The 23,280-nt window shown below is 43.8% G+C and overlaps 1 long non-coding RNA gene across 10 annotated transcripts; it reads right to left on the reverse strand.

Moving 5' to 3' along the window:
- Positions 1-2,436: 2,436 nt before the first annotated feature.
- Positions 2,437-19,204, reverse strand: LOC135290852 (uncharacterized). 10 transcript variants are annotated; one of them, XR_010353663.1, is made up of 7 exons: positions 19,100-19,204; positions 16,811-16,877; positions 15,260-15,507; positions 12,809-13,405; positions 10,273-10,324; positions 8,603-8,774; positions 2,437-2,482 (listed from the first exon to the last, which is right to left on the reverse strand). It is a non-coding gene; the product is annotated as an uncharacterized LOC135290852 (long non-coding RNA). The 10 variants fall into 10 exon arrangements; XR_010353662.1 differs by lacking the exon at positions 2,437-2,482 and adding an exon at positions 5,121-5,423; XR_010353665.1 differs by lacking the exon at positions 2,437-2,482 and having other exon boundaries at positions 6,566-8,774; positions 12,809-13,115; positions 13,281-13,405.
- Between the last annotated feature and the right edge of the window lie 4,076 nt (positions 19,205-23,280).

Genomic DNA, 23,280 nt, shown 5'->3' on the forward strand with positions numbered 1-23,280 from the left:
GTCATACTTGGACTCCATGCACAGCTTTTTGCAGCAGAGTATTTATGTTTCATTCTAAAGCCCTTGTTGAACAAAGAGGATTAATGTTTGGGGATTGAATATTCTCCAGTTTAGCTGAACTCAGTGAATCTGTCTCTGAGCTGACAAAGCATTTGAGTGCCAAGTATTCTGGGACAGACAGAGTAATGACAGCATGGAATCTTCTTTCTTTAATATTGCGGAAGTATTAAAGAATATAAATAGACAATGCAAAATTTTAACTGAATTATTAAAATAATTTGCTGTTGATGTGCACAACAAATATTACTCTCATGAAGTTTGGAAGCAATTTTAATGGAAGAAAAATTAATGAAGGCCATCAAGCTTTTTGACATGAGAGTAATTTTATGAACAAGATGACATAAACTTCATTAGAGAAAACAAGCACAGAAATGTTTTTATGCAGGAAAAATTTCCCCATATAGCATTTATAGTCATAAGACAAAAATGCAAAAAGTAGTAAGTTCTATCACCTTATAAATTGATTCTTCAAACTCTGCACACTAGATCCTTCAGCCACCATTGAGCTGGGGATTAACAGAGACATTCAAACGGCAGTGAGGGATCAAATACAGAATGGAGAACAAGCACAGCTGAATCTATGGCCAGCTGTGTTGTGACCGTTATTTAGAAATTATTTTGGACAGGATTTTTTATAAACTCATTACTGTAAATTTGGGGTTAACCAAGAGGTAATTCCTCTGTGGTCATTGTTATACAATTAACAGTTCCTTTGTTGACTACAGTGGGTTTAGAATGGAGTATTGTTATTGCATGTATTTCAGGGCCAAAACAAATACATGAAGGTGCAGACCATTTTACACAAGGTGGTGTTTGAAAAGCAGTTGTTTTACTTTTGTGATTAAGTTTTCTGTCAGTTTATGTGACTTGTTATGTATTTGCTTTGGTTGTGTAATGCATAATTGTAGGGTGCAGATGAATATGTTCCCATTGGGAGACCCAAACTCACACCCATGTAAGGCTTTCATTGGTTTAAAATTAGAGGAAAAGCTATTTTAAGTGTTTCTGTGACACAGCTATTTGGTTTATTTCTGCAGAGTTTGAATTGCTGGTCTTGGAGACATCAGTGGTTGCTGGTGACTGACATTAAATGCTACCCTCAGGAAATGTCTTTTATTTTTTCTTCAAAGTGTAAGGAAGATGTGTAAGAAATAATAATTACAGAGGTTCAAAAGTGCATATTTTTTCCCAATATTAAGCCATGGGGGAACAATGGCTTCATACTCTGCACAAAAAATCAGCACTCAAATGGGTAGGAAACTTTGCTATTATCTCATCTGGTGCCAATCTTGCCTAGTTTTAAAGGCTTGCTCAACAAACAATACAACTAAGTTCTTGTATTGTCTCATTAGCTCTATCTTAAAATAATCCAGGGCTGTATGAGCTTGCCGGATTTAATTGTGCAGCAGCCACACATCCTCTTACAGAAACTTAGAAATTTCTGAGGCAGGGTTTCAGACCATCACACTGACTTTTAAAAAAGGACTTGGATTCTGGTAGACTTGTAGGAATTTTGAGATCAGGAAATACAAAGTCCTGGGCCTCCCTGAACTAGATTTCCTTGTTCATTGAAATTGATAGTAAGAGCTACAAGCTGCAGACTAAATATATTGTGGTGTTATAAACCTAATGGCCATCCAATTTTGCTAAGTAAAAAATTGTACAAATAAAAGGATAATTCACACAACTGCCAAGAGCCTCATAAAATGAGTAGCAGGGAAGCTGCAAGGAAGCCAGACCAATATTAGCCAGCACAAAAAACCAGGTTGGATGCTGAATCTTTTGAGGCTTGAGGAAAGCAGTTCCCACACTCTTCCATAATCCTTCTTCACTCCCCGTGACTTTTCTGAAATTCTGCAAAAGAAAGAAAATATTATGGTAGTAAGCATGGATTTCCTTACATAGGAGATGCAGTTTTACCTGGTCTTTCAGTAAATAAATTATTTTTAATAAAACTAATTATTTTTAAATAAATTATTTTAAAATAATTAAATTATTTTTAATAGTTTAACTTCAAGACACTGTAATTGTGGTGGTTGGTCTCATCAACAGTGATAGAATTGAATTGGAAGCTCTATAATATTTCTCTGTACATTGAATTGAAGGTTCAATAGCATTAATGCAATATATCTGCAGAGATTAAATGCAACCTTTTATTATCCACAGGTGCTACAATATAATCTTTCAGAAGCGTGTGAGTGTTTACAAAGCCCCTTCTTTCTTCAGCCATTTCACTAATTATGACCATGCTGAATAAGCTTATGGCTTTTCTAGAGTTCATGTGGGAGTTAATTTTTGTGACTTGCTCTGTTTTGGCTACCTGTATTTTTATTTCCCAGCTGTTTAGTTCAGGAAATTGACTTACAGTGACAGGCAGATAAGGGAAATAAAATTCTTTTCCTCATCATGGATGAATCTGAAACTAAACAGAAATGAGGCATTTCAAATGATGTAACTTTAGGAGTTTAGGTGTCGGAACCCAGGACATCTCTCTGGATGCCCTGGATGTCTCAAAGCCCCGGCAGGGGTTCGGAGACCCTGGCAGGAAGCCAAAGACACCTGGAAATTCGACCTTAATTCATGGAGCAAATTGCCAACCTTATATGAAGAATTACAGGTCAAAAAAGTTTAAGTTGCATAGTAGTAGGAATCACAGGGTGAAGGGAAAAATTTTGGAGCACTGTACAGGGGGGTTTTGTATGTTGTACAGGGGGGTTTGAAATTCTGTACATGGGGGTCAGGGGTTCTAAGATGGAGGAATTTGGGCGTGACCTGTCCTTCTTCTTTCTTCTCCTTGGCATCCATGTTCAGGATGATGTTGGCATGTGTGAATTGGTTCATAGTGAAAGTGCACTTGCTAACAAGGGCAAAAAGTATTGGAAATTGAAGGTAAATATCTTATACATAGTTTTTATAGTAAAAGAGACAACCACCCTGTGGGCGGGAGAGAGTGCCCTTGGCTGTCTTGCTGATCAGACCTCGGCTGGACAGACAGAAAAACTTTGTAGATAAGGAACAATAAACTCAACTGAAGACCGAAAAGCAAGAGTCCAGACTCCTTCTTCGAGAGTGCGGCCTGCCCAGAACCACCTTTTCCCGTGCTGGGGCAGAGACCACTGGCAGCCGACCCCGGCATTTAGGTACTGGATAACTTTGGTTGTCTGAATGTGCCAGTGGTTGACAAGAAACAGGCAATTTTGGAGCAAGTATGATTTTAAATGTCTACTTTGCACTGGTTTCTTGTTTTCCTTTTGTTCCCTTGAGTTCCTCTTGTTTTCCTTTGCCAGTTCTGCAGTTTTCCTGGGTTTTTGCTGCCTCCAGAAGCGTCCGTGGCCGAGGGACCTAGCAGTGACATGTGCCCAGGCTGGCCTCTGTCCCCGTGCTGTCCCTGCACTCTGCCCCAGTGCCGGTGCAGCCGTGGGGCTTCACCCCACACCAAACACCTCCTGGCAGTGTGAGCTGAAGAGAAGCTGCAGCAAGCTGGGCTGTGCTCTCCTGCTGCTGAGAGAGCTGCCCCAGGCTGGAGTGGCCTGGGCTGGACAGAGCCCAGGACAGCCTGGAGACGCTGCAGGGTCTGGCCAAAGCAGAAACCCCCGTGTCCCTGAGCACCAAAGTGTCACATTTCCTGGGCTCAGCGCACAGAAGGTGCAGGACAGGGGCAGCTCGAGGCTGAAGGCACGTGGGACTCAGCAGCCTGCTGCTGTGGCAGAACCTGCTGTCCCCTGCACTCGGAACAGGCGTGGAGGGTCCCCAAGGCATCCTCAGAATGGGCTTTGCCCTCACCTTGGCTTGTGCTGCTGCAGATTTTGGAGACAATTGTGCATAAGAACGGGCACTAGAACCAGACTTGGGGCTGGCATGCTCTGCATTTCCAGGATGGCTTATGGACAGGGTAAGGTGCTATCGGTGCACTCTGGATCAAGCTGTGATTCTATGGACACTTCAGTAAGAGAGGGTTTTTTCAGGGTGATTAAACCTTCATCCTTCCTGTGCTTCCTGTGACATTTGCATCTTTATTTTGTAAAACTTCAGAAATCTGAATCATCTTTGGCCCTGTGAAATGTTACAAACATCAGCAAAAGTCATCATAGTTTGCATGTGAAAATACATAACTTTTGACATTTGGGAATTGGAAATTCTAAGAATTTAAAACTAATTTCTATTGCTGATGATACAGAAAGAGGGCAGGTTGGTGCCTTGGGGCCTATGTCTGTTAATATTGACTGAAAAATATGTCTTGCAGTAGCACAAAGATGGCCCTGGATGGCCAGAACCTCCTGGAGGTCCTGCAGGCTTGACAGGTGTTTACTACTGAGTCTTTGACCTTTTAAGCCAAATAAAAGTTACAAAATTCTTAGAACTATGTACTTATAAAAGAAAAGTATAAAGGAGAGTTATTGTACACTCTGTGTGTGTGTGTGTGTGTGTGTGTGTGTGTGTGTGTGTGTGTGTTTGTGTGTCCCACCCTTAACATACCACAGTATAATAACACACTCCTCAAACATCCATTCTTTTGTATGACCATTATCCATTAGGAAATGCCATGTAAAACTGATTTCTTTGTTCAGAAGTATCTCGCCTACTGACAACAATTAGAATTGCTTACAGGGCCTCAGTTGCAAATGCAAAACATTCAAAACTCAGACTAACTGGTTACATTAGAAAGCACATTTTGCTTTTCTTAAAGGGCTGATTGTGAGCTATTTGATGAGCTATTCATGAAAATATCCTGGGGTTGTTGACATCAAACACTGGGATTTTGTTAGCAGTAAAAGAGGGAAAGTGCACCATGTGTGGGAAAGTAATTCCTTCACAAAATATGTGCTTGGAGGCTACATAGGTCAAAAGAATTTATTTTTAATTCCATGGGCTGAAGAACACCCCACCATCTGCTTTTCCAGAAAAAGAGGGTTGGGTCTTTGGCCCCTTTCAGAGCCTTAAATGAGCAAAGCTGAAGGGATTTGCCTCAAAAAGCAAGGAGTGCTTGAGGCTCATGGCCATAGCTGTCTGCAGAAGTGAGCATGGGCCAAGGGAAGGTCCTGCTACCCAGAGCCAGCCCGAGGTGTCCCTGAGGATGTGCCACATCCTCTGCCTCATCTGGCAGTGCTGCCACAGAGCACAGCAGGAGGGATTCCAGGGATTTGTCAGCACGGGGAGGCAGAGAATGAGCTCCTGCTGATATTTCCATCCAGGGCTGGCACTTTCAGGCCAGCAGTGACAAATTCTGCAGCTCTGGCTGCACAGTTGCTGTTGGCAGAGCTGTGACAGCTTCTGCCACCAAGCCAGAGCCTCTGCAGGCGTTCCCACGATGTGCTTGGCATTTGGTTTCATCTTGGCACAATGCTCCTTCTTCCTTGATGTATCTGTTCGAGGACAGCACATGGTCTGTCTTGTTCCGGGGACAGTACATGGTCTTCAGAGTAAGTCTGTAAACTGCAGGCCACGTTGTCCAATTCCCACAGGAGGATGTCATGGCATTGTTCAGCCAGGAATCCTTCTACAGTTTAGTGGACCCATTTTCTGCATGCCCAGAGGCCTTTCCTTGTCACAAAAACAAACCCACAAAAAAACCCCAAAACAACAACAACAAAAAACACCTAAAGAATTAGCTCAAGTAATAATAAAAGAAAAACTAAGATTAGGGTTCCTTGATTCCTTTTGGAATGTCATCAGATAGAGATTCTCATTTCATAGCTGAAACTGTACAAAAGTTATGTAAAACATTCCCAGTAAAATGGGACCTACTCAGCCCATGGAGGTCATTCCCAGCAGCAAGGCTGACAGAGCAAATCAGAGTCTAAAAGCAGAAATGAGTAAAAGTTGCCAGGAAAACTCACTGAAGTGGCCACCAGTGCTTCCCCTTGCACTTTTGAGGTTCAGAATTCCAGTGGCTTCTAAAAAAAATGAGCCCATAGGAAATGCTCTATGGAAGGCACTACAAAGTTCCAATCTTTCTAGAGAAAGTCATATGATAGGAAATGATAATTTCAGTCCCTTTTTATTATGATTGTGGAAAGTGCTCTCATCTTTCCACAAGTTTCTGCTCTGACCATCCCTGGTGATGCAGGCACATCCTCATCAACCTGGGGACTGTGTCTTATGTCAGAAAGCAGAGCAACAAGCCACCTAAAGAAAAGTGGAAAGGACCATTTCAAGTGTTCCTAAGCACTCCTGCAGCAATAAAAGGGGATGGGATCAGTACATTGATACACCTGCCCCCAAGGGAAGACAGCCCCAACACATAGGAGACTTGAGGGAGAAAATATAGATGAGAATTTGAAGTCTCAATTTGTTAAAGCATGGAAATAAAACTTTCTAATGCAGTGTAGAGTGAGTTAGAAGAAATCCCATCAAGGGAAAGATATGTCATGATAGGGGTAACTATGAAAAGTCCTCAGTCTCAGCCCACCCTGGCCATCAGCACTCTGGCACGCTCTGTCAAGCAGCAGCAGACAGCAGGCCCAAGGGAGGCACCCCAGCACAATTCACCCCATGGCCCCCATGGCAGCGTCCCTGGGGCTGCTGCACTGCAGAGCTGGAGGAGCACCCCCTGAGCCAGCCAGAAATGGACACAAGTCTCAGGGTTTAGGAGGTGACATTTTCTTCAACTTGGCTTGAAGGAGAACAGAAGGGAAACAACGGCTCAGGTGTTCAATCACAAAACACCCCAAGGCCTCTCAGGTACAGGGACTCAACATCGTTGGCATGGAGACAATGGAGGAATTTGTAGAATGATCTGCAAGGAAGAAAGGGGCATTCCCAGCCACCTTTGAGTATTCCCAAATATTATCCTCCCTCAGTCAATTTCATATCTCTCCAAAAACAAGGTTATGGCATTGCTGGTAACATCTTCACCTTGTCTGCTGAATAAATAAATAAATGGCAGGAAACTTAGGAAAAGGACTAGTCTTCAATGCCCCCATAGGTCTGTGCAGGAATCAACATCTGTGTCTCTCTAGAAAGACTGGTTGTTACAGACTAGTTTTGAAAGTGCTAAAAAAGGGACAGTGTTTTCATAAGGACACTTGAACCCAACTTCTCTTTAATACCCATTGAAGGACCTTGCCTCCAACACTTGTAAATGTGTTTAACATATCACTTGCAAAAGAACCGGATATTCCTCTGCTCACTGACCAGGTGAGGCCATGATCTCCAAGCAGTCCTGAGAGCTGCTTTAGCTGACAGCTTAGAGCAGCCCATGTGCACTCCTCTGTAACCCTCCACAACAAAGTCATTTGGGGACAGGTTTGTACAAACTTCCAAGCCTTCCACCACTTTAGGTAAAGAGTTTAAATTAACAAGAATAATAAAGAATTTTATATTATCATAAAGAATTTCCATTTGCCACAATCTTTTCTTAAAATGAGCACAACTTCATAGTAGAGGTAGTGCCCTCTATTGATAAATTTATTTCAGTGGACAAACTTAGGACTTGAAGAAAACAAGTGACCAGAAGAAACCCAATCCAAATATGATACAAGCAACAATGAGAGAAGGAATTATCAATAGTGACATTTCTTTATTGTTAATATTCAATACTATCACCTTTCAACTTCTTAAACTGACTAAATTTCTTTGAACTAATCCTACATTTTTAAGAAATAATCTACTCCAAAGTGCTGACATAGCCTACGGTTCTGTACTAATTTAAATAATCCTAAAAACCTAATTTCTAGTTCAAATAAAAAATCCAGATGTCACAGATTTCACCAGGCTGAAGCAGATTTCTGGTGCCAGTACTCCACTCACTGCTGGTCAAATTCAGAAATGCAGCTCTGAATATGGGCCAGCTTCTTGTGGAGGTACTGGCACCTGCTCCTCATTTCAGAGTAGCTGGGGCTACCCTGTGAAGGAGAAAGCAAAAGAAAATCGGGGCATGCAAACACTTCTGCCTAGTTTAGAAGGTGATGTCCTTTGCTTTAAAAAAGCCTTGAGGCAGACTCAGCAGTTGCCATGGCCCTGCAGGTCTGGTGTCACACGTACCTGTTGTAACTGCTGATAATCTGCTAGGATTCAATGACGCAGCATCTTCAAGGGAGGAAAAAAAACCAACAAAACAAAAAAAAAAAGAAAAAAAAAACCAAAAAAACCCAAAAAACTCCCCCAAAAAAACCCCAAAACAAACCATGAAAAATGTTTCACTGGCACCATAAGATGCACACTTTGGTAAAACACTAAAAGCACACTCAGTCTGATTCTAGAGATTCTCTTCTCTGTGAGCCACCACTCTTCTGGGAGGTTTGCCAAACAAATCTCCATCTCCCAGCATCACCCAAGATCTGCAATTAAGCCTCTCAATAGGCAACAGCAGCACCCCATGCTCTAAGACTCTGCTTGGGACATCTCTCATAGACAACTGTTTCTTCATAGACAGCTCAAACAGAGGCTTTTGGGCAGGGTCTTGCCAAAATCAGACCCAGCCCAAACAGTGTCTGAGCACATATGCCAGTTCCACAGTTTGCCTCTGTTCACTGAGCAGCTCCAGGGAATCCAAAACACTGTTGTGATGAAGCACAGTCTTCCTGGTTTTATCCTTCTTTACCTGATAGGCTTTGGAGCCTGGAGTCACAGACTTCCATTGCTCCTGAAATTGTCTGAATTTCTTGATGGTCTTGTCAATCTTAAAATATAAATTCTGATATCCCTCATACTCTGCATTGAAGTAATCCTTGTAGCGCTGGCGTTGCTCCAAGGAGACAATGGCTCTGTATTTTCTAAAGGGAAAAATGAGACCATTTTTCTCTGAGTGAATTCTAAGAGAACATTTGAGTGTGTTTCCATTCCATAAAACACACATATAATTTGACACCATGCACAGGGTAATGTCAAACACAGATACCCAAGCTTTGAGTCAGTGGCTCTGGGACTGACAGTTTCTACTTTCAAGCTTATGTGCATTAAGAGAATGTCGTCAGGTAACTCTGGGAATCTGACACATTTCTATGTGGCCCATTTCTAGTTACTGATCGCTGACAATGTAGAGGTTTCCTTCATGAGCAGGTGGAGCACATTTAGAAATTATGTGTCCTCATTTCAAATGTCAAAGGAAAAAGAAACACAGCAGCTTCAGGAAGAGAAGAAACATAACTAAATTATAATCTCTTCCTATGCTGGAAAAACTTAACTAAATTACATATGACTGTGAAAATTCATCTGCAAAATATTTTTGTAAAGGAATGTATTAATGGAGTTGAGTGCACAAAGTTGGACTTTTGAGCTACATTCTTGCCTAAGGGCAAAGCGGAGTTAATGATAATATTTGATAGTGGACAGCAGTTACATCAGTGACCTGGGAACGGAGGCATTTCTAACACAAAAAAGGAAACAAAGCCACAAAAACAAACTCTAGACAAGTCAGAACTTACAAGAAGAAATACCCAAAGCACATCAGGTCCTAAGGAGGGCAAAACTCATTAATGCTTCAAGCCACTGATGGGAGTCAAACCTTCTTCATTCCCTTCTCCCTCAAATCAGCAGGTGTGAGGTTTATCAAGCTCATGATACAAATCCAAGATGAAGTGGCAATGAGAATAATAGATGTCAGTTGCCAACACTCTCACACCAATGCTTCTGCACCTCTGGGCCTGAAGGTCTGGTTCTTATTGGATGACAAAAACTCCCTCCACATCAGAATCAATTCCTTCAAACCACCCTGAGATTAATACTGACAAGCAGTAAATTGTTAACAAGTTGAAATTCAGCAGCAGGACAGACAACAACCTGTGCCAAGGATGCATGCCAGGCCAGATACACCTCAGTAGTGTGCAGGATAATTTTGAAAAGTAAACTGCAGATGCCTTTCCACATTTTGGGAGGTCCCGGAGCAATGTGACCTGGGGCCCTGCCGCGCCTGCTCCAAAGGCCGCAGCTGCCCCAGAGCCTCAGAGCTGCAGGAGGCCTGGCTGCCCCTGCCAACATCACTGCCCTGACACAAGCTGCGAGCAATTTCCAGGGCTTTATACCACACACACACTTCTCCCTCCTCTCCTGCAAATGCCAAGAGGGGATGCAGCAGCACTGCTGCAGCTGAGCCTGTGCAGCTGCACTGCAGGAAGGGAGGGCCCGTCTGGGCCTCACCCACCTCGGTGTTCATCTCTGCTCTGAGCCTTGGAGGCCCAACAAAACCTGCTCAAACTCATCCTTTCAGCACAGCAAAGAGACGGACACTGCACCCCACTGAGAGTGGCAAGAGTGAATTGCTATTTGACTCACCTCAAGTTGCTTGTTGCAGAGCATGTGGAGGCAATGGAAGGATCTTTTGTTCCTGCAGAAAAGCAGAATTTTGACATTCTTCATCAGGAAATCATTAAAAGGTCAAAAGATCCCCATTGGACAGTCTTGAAAAAGTCCTTCAGTACTTTCTTTTCACAATAAATTGTTCAGAAGAAGCAACAACATTTATTAATATGGCACACACAACGTTTTCCACAGTATCCTGTCCTGGGGTTGAGAAAGAGGGAATGGCCACTTTATCCTACAGGTTGTTCATTCCCACAGTGTTAGCTCCAGCTCAGCTTTTCTCAAATATAAAGCATGAGGTATCATCTGCAGAGCCATTCAATTCTTGCAACAACAGATGCAGCTTCACAAAAGACAACAGCTTGAGAGAGACCAACATCGAAGTTCTAACAAAAAATGAAGAAGAAAGCTGAGTTCTTCTCATGCCATATTTTTATCCCCACTTCCCTGCCAATTCCAGGGGCCCAAACAAATCTTGTTCAAACTCAGCCATTCTTACCAATCTTTGGGCCACCTGAGCTTTAAATCTTGAGGAAAGAGCTGTTTGTGTCACATTCCACTTGCTTTTGTTGATTTTAGTGTTCAAACTATTACATGGTATAGGAGAAGTATAAAAAGAAGTGTAAATATAGTAGTAAAACTGGACAGAAATACCAATAGTCAGAGCATGTTCAATACAACTTGCCTTTGCTGTGAGCATTTAATTTCCAAAAGTACATTTGCTCTCATGGCTCAGTCCACACAAAAGCTTCAGCCTAAACCCTACTTGAATCACAGAACAGATTTTCCTTCATCAGCTGGGCAGAATTTTGGTACTGGCTCCTGATAAAAGCTGCTCATGTGTTTATGGATTCAAGCAGAAATCCTTCAAAGGCATCCCAAGGTTTGCAGGTACCGTGTGCATGTCCAGAAGAAATGTGGGAAGACCATCTCAAAGCACCTGTCTCTACAGGCACACCAGCACTTGCAAGAGGCATCTGCACACTCTAAACCTTCCTCCACGCCAAACCCAACTTGGAATTTGCAAGGTCAACCTCCAAAAGAGATAAGCCACAGATTTAACAAAGCAACTGAACTCTACCCTACTGCCTGTGTCCCTGTCATCAGAAATCAAGTGTTCTTTATGCATTTCTGTTTAGCTTTTCAGTGTTGTTTTCAGTCTGTACCACTTCCACCACTTTTGAAGAAAGAAATTCTGCAGCTGGCATAAAGAAAAATTCACACCGTAGTTTAAAGTAGAGCTCCAGGAAATGACAGCCCAGGTTTTATAGGTTTTTGTAGCTTTTGCACTTTTGGAGTTTTCATGAAAGTGTTGAGTTCAATGAACAACCCTGGAATCACTGAGATTTGACCGACATGTTCCCATAAACTGCCAAGACTGTGGAAAATCACTGCTTCCATGGCTTCTAGCCCAAGATGTGGGGACAGTTGTGACCACCCTGTGGATACCCCAGTCTTGGACAGTAGAAAGGTGGTACCTCCAGAGAGACTTGGGAACCCCCACCACCGAGAAGACCAAGGGTGAGGAAGGACTGGCTGGATGACAGAGGGCCCATGTGGGGATGATATCTTCCTGCTGAATGTCTCTCTCTTCCCCTCACCCTGCCTCTCTTCTGTTATTTCTTTCTATCTCCCTAGTTTTGCATTTCCTGTTCAATAATATTTTTACTGTTGACTTTGGGAAAGGGTGGCACTTGCACCCTAATTTGGGTTATTAATCTTCACTTAATAACCTAATTTTACACCACAGTTATGCACACAGGAGTCAGGAAAACCAGCACATTAATACCTTCATCGAAGGTATTAATATTAATTAATATTATTGCATCCAAGGGATGCAACTGCTTCAGCCTCCCCAATTCATTTGTTTTCCGATTTGAATTGGGGATCTCCTTTTCCACCCTGGCAGGTCCTGGGATGGTAGAAAGATGAAATTTCTCTGTTTGTTGTACAATATGGGTGCAGGGGGAAACTGAGCCAACACTTGGAGACATGTCCAAAGAATAAAGAGATGTGGAAGGCAGATGGAAGGAAGAAAAGAGGCCACCAGCTGCTGCCTGGACATGACTGGGCTGGTGACCAATTCTCCTCTTCTTGCTCATCACAGGACTGGTAAAGTTGGAAGCCAGAGGCCCTTTCTGCAACAATAACAACATAATTTGTTCATGAACCTATGAGCAGGGTCAGCTTTTGCTCCCATTCTGAAAAGGCAGCATTTCTGAACTGGCCAAGGTTGAAAACACATCTTTCTTAACTAAAAAGAGCATTCCAACCAGCAAGTACTGCAGGTAAATACAGGCTCTATCTCATTCCTCCTTTCTCATCTTAGCAAGTCCTACTTCAAGTCTGGAGCTAAAATGCTTTGGGAGAAAGACACTCCCATTCAGGAGCTCCATCAAAGCTTCCCCAAAAGGGAAGGTCCTGCACATTCACATCACAGCTTTTACACCACCAGCAAGTCTGACAAAATTTACCATACAGTCCAGAAGGTTAAAAATGCACAAAATACCTTAGCAGATTTGCTGGAGTGTCTCTCTCAGAAGGTCCCAGAGATGTCGCTTGGCTGGTGTTGGTGGTGTTCTGAGATGGAGCTGATTTTCTGTATGGATGATTCAATAGTTCAAGTTAAAAAGCCTAAATATCAACTGTCAGTTCTTTCCATGCAAGGAAAACATACCTTCAGTTCAGGACTCAAGGAAACAGCATGAAGCTGAGTTGAGGGAGCTTTAGGCAGGATATCAGGAAAACATTCATGGCCCAGAGGGTGCTTGAGCACTGCAACAGGCCCGCCCAGGCCAGTGGTCACTGCAGAAAGGCTTCCAGAAATGTTTGGACAACACCCTTGGGCACAGGGTGTGATTCTTGTGGTGTCCTGTGCAGCACCAGGATCCTGGCAGGTCCCTGCTACCTCAGCATATTCTAAGAATCTTGGCTTCATTTCCAGAGCCTTTTTTTCCTTTTCTCCCAAAGACTGAACTTACCCAGAAAGTATTAACTTCAAATTCTGTCTGTCTATGTCAGTGTAGTCAGGCCAATCAGTCTGAAGGGTGTGAAATAGATGTTCCTTCCGACTGAAGGAATTCTCCTTTGGATTCCACTTGGCTACCTATGGCCAGACATTTCGGAAAAGAAATCTTCATTATGCATGCACACTACAGAAATATGATTGTTGCGCAACAGCTGTTTTTGAGCACCGAATTTGAACTCAACAATGTCTTTTTGCACAGAGCTGAATTATTCCTCTATCACATGAGTTTTAAGCCATATTAATGTTTCACTAATTGGAAACAACCAAGTATCTCCATTCATATCTAGTAAGTGTTCCTTTGAAAACAACATTTAGTGCCACAATGTGTAAGGAGAGTGGGTCAGGCCCGGAGTCACTCTTCATGTGGCAGGGCCAGGGCTCAGTCCAGCGAAATCCTGCCATGAGAAGGCCGTGCACATGCCTTGATGATTCCTTTGACAATAAATGTGGTTCATACCTTCCTCAAGAAAAATACAAAGTCTACTTATAAAGGTAAAATGATGGAGTAAAACCTCAAGAGCACTGATATCAAAAGTGCTGGTTCAGACTTCATCACCTGACACCTGCTCAGAGTTCAATAGAAAAGCCCATTGGAGAGTCTCCATCAATCTGATCCCTGCAACACGCTGAATAACTCATCTAATACACCGCCACCATCTGTGACAACTTTGACTTTTCTCCTTGAAAACATGGTAGACATTTATAATACGGGTCTGTGTTGATGTACGTTTGTTTACAGATGTAAAAACATGTAAAAGTAACAAAGATACCCAGAATCAGGGATTCACTTCCTAGAAGCAGAACTCAGGTTGTGTTGGAAGGGAGGCAAGTGTGTGTGTACCAGATCTCAGCAAGCTCACACTGCCCATTTGAGATTTTTACAACATAAACCCCCACTTGCTCTGATGTCCATAAAAGCCTGAGCACGGCATTTCAGGGTGCAGGGCTGCTCACACAGCCCTTTCAGAATGCAAACCAGGACCCGGAGGCAGTTCACACCTCATCCAACACATTGCCTCCAAGGCACTCTCCTCAAACATTGCAATGGAATAGGAGAAAATGTTTTCATCCTTTACCTTCTAAGGGGCTGGGCCTTGAAAATTTATAATCAACTTGAAATCTAAGTGGGCTACTTCAGCTGAGACGGCAGAACATGGCTCTCATAATATTGTGAATGTCTTCAGGGTGAAAAAACCCTGCCACTGCCCTGAGCAACCCAGCAACAAACTTCACAGGTTCAGGAAATGAGTTCTTAAAAGTCACTGTGGGATCAACTGAAAGTGTAGCCAATGTTGAGTTTTCCTCCCTTGATTAGGCTCCAAAACACTTTTAAATCTCCAAAAGATGGAGATTTAATCCACGTGACAGCAAAGAAACCCTTTGCTCAAAGTTTGGCTACCACCTCTATCATGGAAGATTTGTCTGGAACAATATTTCCTGGAAGGCAGTCCCCACAGATCCCAGCAGAAGCCAAGTGCCATTGATAGGCCACCAACTCTATTCAAATGAAATACTGGCCTCTGCAGTTCCTGAATTTCTCTGCTCTGGAGTTTATCCCAGGAGCTTTTAAGTGCCATGACAAACCATTTCACCCAGTCAAGGAACCCCTGTGAAGTTACTCCATGAAGCAGTTAAACAATGCATGGAAAAGACAGGGGATAAGGCATGAGGAGCAGCAGCATTACAAAGTGTTACTCATTACCAGCTATCCTAGCAAAACAACAATGCCCAAAAGGTTTGAAGTTTGCTTTCTTTTTGTCACATGGACTTGCAGCTTGAGACCTCTGGATGAACTTGATGGAAAAACTTAACAGGGAGCATTTCCTAACTTGCTTATTACTATCTAATTGAAACAGTGGAGGAACAAGTGACAATTAGGAACAAAATATTAGTGTGGTGGGAAAATTGCTGACATCAACTTCACAATCTCACCTGCTGAAGGATCTTCCCAAGGGTGCCCTTGTCCTTTTGCATGACTCCATCTCTCTGCAAGCCAGCAAGTAACTCTGGCTTCTTCTAAGTCCTCAGAGCAAGCAAATGAATCACCCTGTCCCCGAAGGGCCGGCGATAAACAGCACTGCAAGGATTCTGTTCACTCTCTGCAGGCTTCATGGGCTTTGTTCTCTTTTTCCCAGGGGCAGGACATGAAACATTTGCTTTGGCTCTTCTCACATCTTCTTCTTTTCCCAAAGGAAAGGAAAAAAGAAAAAGAAGTGTCAAGTGGGAAGCTGGGAGAAGGCAAAAAAGTTGATTTTAAATGATGATGGATATTCCGGGGGACAGAGCTGATCTTGAATATCCTTCAGTGATTCTGTTTCAACTCAGCATATTCCCTGATTCTGTGACAAAGGCCAGTCCCAAACTGGTGCTGAATGGATCATATTGCAAAGGCACCCTGTATCCTACCAGCAATCAGACATGTCCCACCTGAGATTCTCTGTGCCAGCCCAAAGCAGAAGTGGCCCCAAGTTCCACAATTGACTCACTACTGCCAGCCCTCAGACCCCAGTTACTGAATGTTAAATATTCCCTTAGGATTTACGTAGACTACCACCAAGAATCACACAAATCTTCATTCACATGTGAAACAGAATGCCTCAAATGAGAAATTTAGAAGTTTAGTTTTGTTACTCCAAAACGCCACCATGGTGCTTCCTTAAAATGCTCTGCACTAGGCTAAGGCAGAGCAAGAGCTGCACTTGCAGGGGCAGGGATGTCCCTGCAGGCAGGTGACCACAGCCACTGCCAGGTGACAGCCTGTTCTTCTCAGGGCAGCTGCCTGTACCTGGCTCAGCTCACTGCTCTAGGCAGCACCACTGAGTGCCTGCAAGGGGAATGTGCACCTGGTGTCTGCCTGGAGCCATTCTCCTTTGGGAAACAGCACTCAGAACAGATTAACAACAAATGGCAGCCCCTAAGCACATTGTGCTTTGTGGGAAGTGATGGAATCTGCTGGGAAGATGACATCAATGCCTTTCTTCCAATTTCCTTGAAAAGAACCGAACGCAGTATTGTGGCAACACTGACTTATTAATGACCAAGACAAAAAATTAAATCAAGCAGAGTTTCCCATATTGACCTTATGAAATTCTCTGTGTGACTTCCTCAAGGTCATTTTCTTTCAATTTCCAATTAAATTTAATGGATAATGGCAGTGCCTAGGTACTGCAAAATCAAAACATTAGCTACCAAGGCAGTGAAATTAGGTACATGGAGTGGGGTCCAAACCATGACATCCATGCTTCAAATTCCAGCCCATCAAGCAGTATGGGAACAAGGAAGGACTGGCAGGCTTTCTCAGGGGAAAACAAACCAGTGCCTGAATGCACTGACAAGAGACTGCAAGGCTGACCTGTAGCCAAACCACCTGCAGCTGAGAGCTCTGAACACAAGAGATCCCCTCTCCCAAGAATATGCTGCAAAAATGAATTGCAAAGTTGAAAATCTTACAGACGTTGAGCAAAATATGAAAGGCAACCATACCTCCAAGTGAGTTATACAATTTGACATCCTGTGCATTTCCATTGTGCGACGCCTCGCTGGCATTTGGCTAAAAGGAAGAAGAAATTTTCTGTAAAATCTTCAGCCTACTCTCCATTACTGTTGATTAACTAGGCCCTTCATTTTAAACAAGAGCTGCACTTGCAAAGGTTTGCTGTCCCATCACTCAAAAGGGCTGCTCTGACACAGTTCTCCCTCTGAAAGCAGCCAGCTACAAAAATGCCCTGAGAGAGCAACCCTCACTTAGCCTACAATGCAGCCAAGCCTTCAAGTAGCAAGTCATCCTTTCCCAGTTGCTGGAATTTATAGGCACAGGCTTCCCTTGAAATCAAGTGCCTGAGTACAATTGAACTGGTCAGTGCTCAGCTAACAATCCAGGTGAGAGTGGTTCACAAAAAGATTGAGAATTCAGGGCAGGACCCAGCACTGGGATTTATCTGGCACTATGGAAGTACATCCTGGAGTCAGCTCCAAGAAGAATTTCACCTGCATAAGGTGAATTTTGACTCTCAAGAGGCATGAAAACCCTTTCTCTTTTCCTCAGCTCGATGCAATTCTGCATAGTTGTGAAGTGGAAAGAGTTTCTCCTTGGTAAGTCAGATATACCAAAATTAGGGTTACTTGGCTGATCTCATAATTTAGTACAAATTGTGTCATATTCTGGTGGAGTTTAAAAATCTCTAAAATGTTTTCAGCCTAAGTACATTGTTTAATAAAAACAACTGTTGCCATCCAACTGCTTCATTCTGAAGGCACAACTGGCTGAGATAAAATCTAAAAAGGTATGATAAATGGACTGGAAAACGTGGACTAATTAGCATGAGAAAGGAGACATCAATCCCAAATAGAGGATGGCATATTACTTAATGGTATTGTACTTTAGAACCAATTAAGGTTAATTTCTATGTTTGCTAAAACTGTATCAAAGAGTAGAAAAGCTTTGAAAATGATGCGCATGTGGCTGGAGTTCTCAACTAGGCATCACAGCTGGGAATATACTAATACCTCCTCCTAATACTAGAACATACTGTTAGACAGCTTCCTTAACCCTGACATGCCCCATGAGTGCAGTACAAATGTGGAACAATGAGAAATCCATGCATTGTGGCCAAGAGCCATGCCCAGGCATGAATTTCCCAAGTGTCCCAGCATGGAGAACATGTGACTTTCACTGGCGCCTCCTCAGTTTCATCCCTGAGTGCCACATCCATCAGAGAACCTCCCACTTCCACTGGCACCTCCTGCGGGTCATCCCTGTGAGTGGCTTCTACCCAGGCAGCTGCCTCCAAGGGGCCCTGAAGCAGCAGTGGGGCCCCAGCCCTGCGCAACAGGTCCCGCGGGCTCAGCAGCACCTGACACCAACACCATGGCCAAGCCCCCACCCGCTGCTAGCCCGCAGAGCCCCACAGCTGCCCCTCACCTCTTGGTCCTGGGGCCTCTGGGTCACCCTGACAGGCACGGCAGTGCTGCTGGGGGCCCTGCAGGATGCAGCGCACGCTGGGGCCCTGCGGAACACACTGGATCCTGCCCAGGCCCGCAGCTCCGCCATCCCGCTCTGCCTCAGCTGCTCCCGCTCCCACAGACACTGATCCTGCTGCAAAGTCTGCAAAATGCAAAATCCTTCTTAGCAAAATGTGTTCCTGGATGTTTGGCCTTGGTGGCTTTCAAGGCTCATCAAGAAGAACCAAGATTACCCCCATGAAACAAGAAGCAGCCACCAAGCTCAAAGGGATGGCCAGGCCTTTGAAAGGCAGGTTACTTGTTGGCTCAATTGCCTTGGTGAGGTGTAGGGCTTGACAGCCTTCAGTGACCTCAGACACAGGGGAGGTTAGCAAGGCTTGGGAGGAAGGATGCACCTCTGATGGTGGACACAAAGAATGCAGGATTTATGGGCACAAGGACATTTGGAAAAACCCCTGAGAAAAGGAACAAACTGATAAAGCCAACACAGCAACTGTGCTGAATCAGCTGTGACAGGGTAAAAGGCCATTCCAGATGGGGCAGACCATGGCCACCCACTCAAGAAACCTCTCACTGTCAATAAGGGAGAGACTGAGCATGCAGACTATTGGGCATGAGAAGTGAGAGGAAATTACTCAACAGCAGACACAATACTAATTACGAAGAGAACTAGGAGACTTTCAATCAATGAACACTAATTCCTTTCTTTGCTCAATTGTATAAATACTAAGACACTCTGATTCTTGTGGTGCTGGCTTTGTGAATTTGCCCCTGAGCCCCGCCTTTCTGCCCAGAACTGTAAATAATTACCTCCACTCAGTGTGTGGATTGGCCTCTTGAACAATGTGTGCTGGAACCACCAAAGCTGGAACAACACTCGCTGTCGCGCTGACACCTCTGCTCTGGCTGCAGCCGCCGAAGGGTCTGAGCGGTCCTGCCGTGTGCTGGTGACAATGGCCATGTGTCCTTGGAAACGGGGTGTTCCATGTTCCAGGCTGGGCGGGATGTCACTGAGGAGCGGGACGTGACACAGTCGGGGCAGAGGGAATTCACAATGGGCACAGGTGGGGAATGCCCTGCCCTGGCCCATGACTGACTCAGCCCATTTCCAAGTGCAGAAAGGGGCACTCCACCAACCCCAGGTGCTGCAGCTGTGCAAACCAGGCCTAGTGAAGGGTTTCTGCACTAAAGTGCTGCACTTGGCTCTCTCGGAGACAAAGAAACAGCTTAACACCTCTAACCAGGGCAGCAAGGTGCAGCCCTCCCAGCACTGGGCGCTCCTGTCATGGGCTTGTCAGTCTGTGAGGCTTCCAGCACGTACACGGTCACTCAAACATCATCTCTTTGACAAAACCCCTTGACCTTTCCTCATCCCAGTCCCCTAAAAGGACAACAAGCCAGCAGCATGCCCAGGCCCCCACAGCCTCTGCAGGAGGAGCTGACATGGAACAGCCAGCTGTGGCTCTGATCACAATTACAGGCTGACATTTGTGCTGACTGCAAGTGACCATTGAAGTTATTGACACATGTAGAAAAACATTTTATTCTCAACTTATGATGGTTTTATTGTAATTTCTCCTATACCCAAGATTATTCCTGATTTCAGTCAGCTGGCACCAAAAATAAATGCCAGCAGTAAGTTGTTACAGGGAGAAGTAATAAAGCATGTTGTTTAAAATGTGTTGAATATTACCATCCAAAGCTAATTTTCAATCATATCTTGTGTCAGTTTTGAAGTCCATGTCTATATCTACCCCTGTCTGATCTCCTGGCTTCCACACTCACAAGGACAGTGTAGTGTGGGGACGCAAAGGGAGGAAGCAATTTGTCAAACACCAGAGCCCAGACCTGTAAATGAACTGAGTGTCTTTTTGGGAATGACTGGTTTGTGTTGATTATGGAGCCCCAGTTAGGGACTGTTGGAAAAACCTTTGTATGAACCATGAAAGGAATCCATGGAGCTTGTTACACTGGACTCTGGAATGTCCAACAGCCTTTCCATATCTTTTAAACGTTATTGATGACAACCCCTGCTCTGGAGTTATCAGATTTTATGAAAACCTTTGCACTGTTCATCCATGAGTGCCTTTGCCTTGCACAGTAGCCCCATATTTAGCTCAAAGAATGGGAACAAAGAAGGAACCCTGTGGTAGTTTGGGCGTATTTCTCAAGAAATAACTAAACAATATACTCAAGGCATGGTCAATGCACCTCAGGGCAGGAACCACCATGGTCCTGATTGATAAAATATACTTGAAAATAAATGGGAAAAAAAGTATCAGTTTATGTGCCACACATGGTTATGTCTGGTTCAGCACAAAAAGAGGTTACTGGTTATCACTGAACAGAACCTTAAAGTAACAGGTGATACTCCTGGAACAAAAGACATGGTGCTAAAGACAGATACTGCCTTGAACCCTGAGTAAAGGTTACAAATTGCTGGATTTGTTACCAGAATGCTGGTTGATTTGATATCCAGCAATCTGGCATATGATCAGTCAGAAAAAGGAATGTAAGAATGGGAGAAGACTAGAAGTCCCCACTCTAGGTGGGACTGGCTTTCCTCATGGCTACCAGACCTTTAAAGGCTTACAGAAGTATTTCTAACCCGTATTGGAATTGTTGCTGTTTGCATTTTTTTCTGTGTGATAATTCATTGTATTTCAGCTTTCAGGAGATGTTTTGCAAATATTTGTAATAACAAACATTCTTATCCTAGAAAAGAAAATTAGTTTTAGAAGTGAGACTTCCAAGACAAATCTCAAAAGGATCTCTGTGAGTGATTGTTGCGAATAGCTTAGGAGGAAGGAGTGGGTAATGGAACACTGAAAGCTCTGAAACCCTCTATGTCCCAAGCCAAGCCAGAGCAATACAGTTTCTTCAAGAACACATTCTGCAGCTCAGATAACCAAGATGAAAATGACTACTATATGGTAGACCACAATGAAAGGTCAACAGAAGTTCAAAAGCTCAGTGAACACCCAGGGTCTCTAAAGATCCCCAGCTAGACCCTCAGAAACTAAATGTGCAGACTCCAGCAATTTATACATTTTTAATGATTTCTGAGAAACAGAATGCCTGTGTACTGCATACTCCAGTAAAGCACAGCAAGCTCACCCCAAAGTGTGTGTGTCCCTGCGGTGCCTGTGTGCCAGCAGCAGGTGTCACTTGGGGTCTGCCCGGTGTCTGCGTCTCTCTGCTCCCCCAGGGTTTCCCTAGCTCAGGAGATCCCCCTGTTCTCCATGCTTGACTGCTCCACTCTTGGCTGTGCCTCTCAGAAACCGGGCTCCTATTGCATGAGTGAATGCTTTGAGAGCCAGCCTCTCAAACACTTTCTTTGTCCTTGCTGCACATGTGCCTAGAGCGACATGTGGGTCACCTTCCTGCCAGTTCAGGATGTGCAGAACTGTACTTAAGTGCCACTTCTGTTCAAAGTTTTCTGGAGGCAAAAAGGGAGCTGGGGCGGGGGCAGAGGGGCTGATGTCAATAAGTGAGAGGTTGTCCTCAAGTGCCTTTTGCCGGGGCAGATGCCATGGGGGTCTGTCACCCAGAGCAAGAGCCACGACCCGCAGGAAGAACCCTGTGTCCTGGATCCGACCAGGAGGGTGATCTTTGCAGCAGCTCGGAGGAGCACGGCCAGGGCCTTGGGGTAACTGGATACCACCTGCCACGTGGCAGGGGCAAATGGAAGGGTTTGTTCTTCTTCTACCTGTGTGCTGCAAGTCATGGGGTGTGCCAAGTTCTGTGTGGAGAATGATCACGTGTGACTTGTTCACCTCTTGTACACTCTCCTTTTAGTGTTGTTATTACCGTCTGTGCTCTTTTTTCACTGCTGTTTCTAGTAAATTGTTCTTATCTCAACCCGTGGTCTTTACCTATTTGTGCTCTTCTCTCCATCCTGCCAAAGGGAAAGTGGTGGGGAAGTCAGTGAGGGGCACATGCTCTGAGGTGTATCAGTGTGAGCACTCAACTAGGGAATACCATTCCTACACTGCAACAATGTGGAAAACTCAATTTCCTAAGTTACTTTCCTTGGCTAGTCCTACAGGAAAATCAGCCTGCTGAAAGGCAACCGCTGTCATTGAACTGAAAGCCTGCTAGGTAACACTTGTTTTAAAGTACAGATTTAATAAAGTTACACAAGAAGAAAAAAATTAAATATTGCCAAATAGCCACTGTAATAACATTTTCAATTATTTTAAAATCTAAGATGGGAGAAACTCCTGTGAACTTTTTCCAATCCCACAGTGACAAAGAATTCTATAAAGCAAATTACAACTGGATATTTTCAGGCCCTAAAAAAAGTTAAGCAAAAAGCAGAAAGAGTTACATTTCAGCTGCATTTCCAAAGCAGATGATTGACTTTAATGCTTAAGGCTACAGAAGGGGAAACGAGAGAATCTGTGTATTGAAAAAAAACCCAACGCATAATGGAACTGTGCCAATGCATTGTGTTCCTCCCTGAAATGAAAATTCTCATATTCAAAATATCATTGAAAGTTGAGGCCAAAATTTCAAGCGACTTGATGTCAATCAGCTGTGTTGAAACTTTGAAGAGAACATTGCTGGTCTGGCTTCAAAGGTGCCTGAATGAATGATGAACAGAAAATCTGTACATTCCAAATTATACTGTCTTGGATAAGTCAGATTTTCCAAAGATTCAGAAAACAGGTTTGGGTTTGGTTTATTTTCTCCCTCTAAAAAGAGCTAAAAGAGTTCATGCACTCGCTTAGTCAGTTCAAGGTTCTGAAGGGTCACTCGGCCAGTATTGAGGTCACAGACAGCGGATTCCAAAAAGACGTCCTTAATTTTCAGACTTTTCACAGACAAAATATCATTAAAGAAAAAATTGAAATCAATTGAATTCAGACACTGCTTTGCTCTCCATGAAACCACAAGCCCACACTCTACCCTTCTCATCAATACAAAGACAGAAACACTGGCAGCCTTGGTTGGCAGAAGATGGAAAACTGTCATTTCCAGACACTCAC

This window comes from Passer domesticus, chromosome Z, assembly GCF_036417665.1.
Source record: "Passer domesticus isolate bPasDom1 chromosome Z, bPasDom1.hap1, whole genome shotgun sequence".
Classification (NCBI taxonomy): Eukaryota; Metazoa; Chordata; class Aves; order Passeriformes; family Passeridae; genus Passer; species Passer domesticus.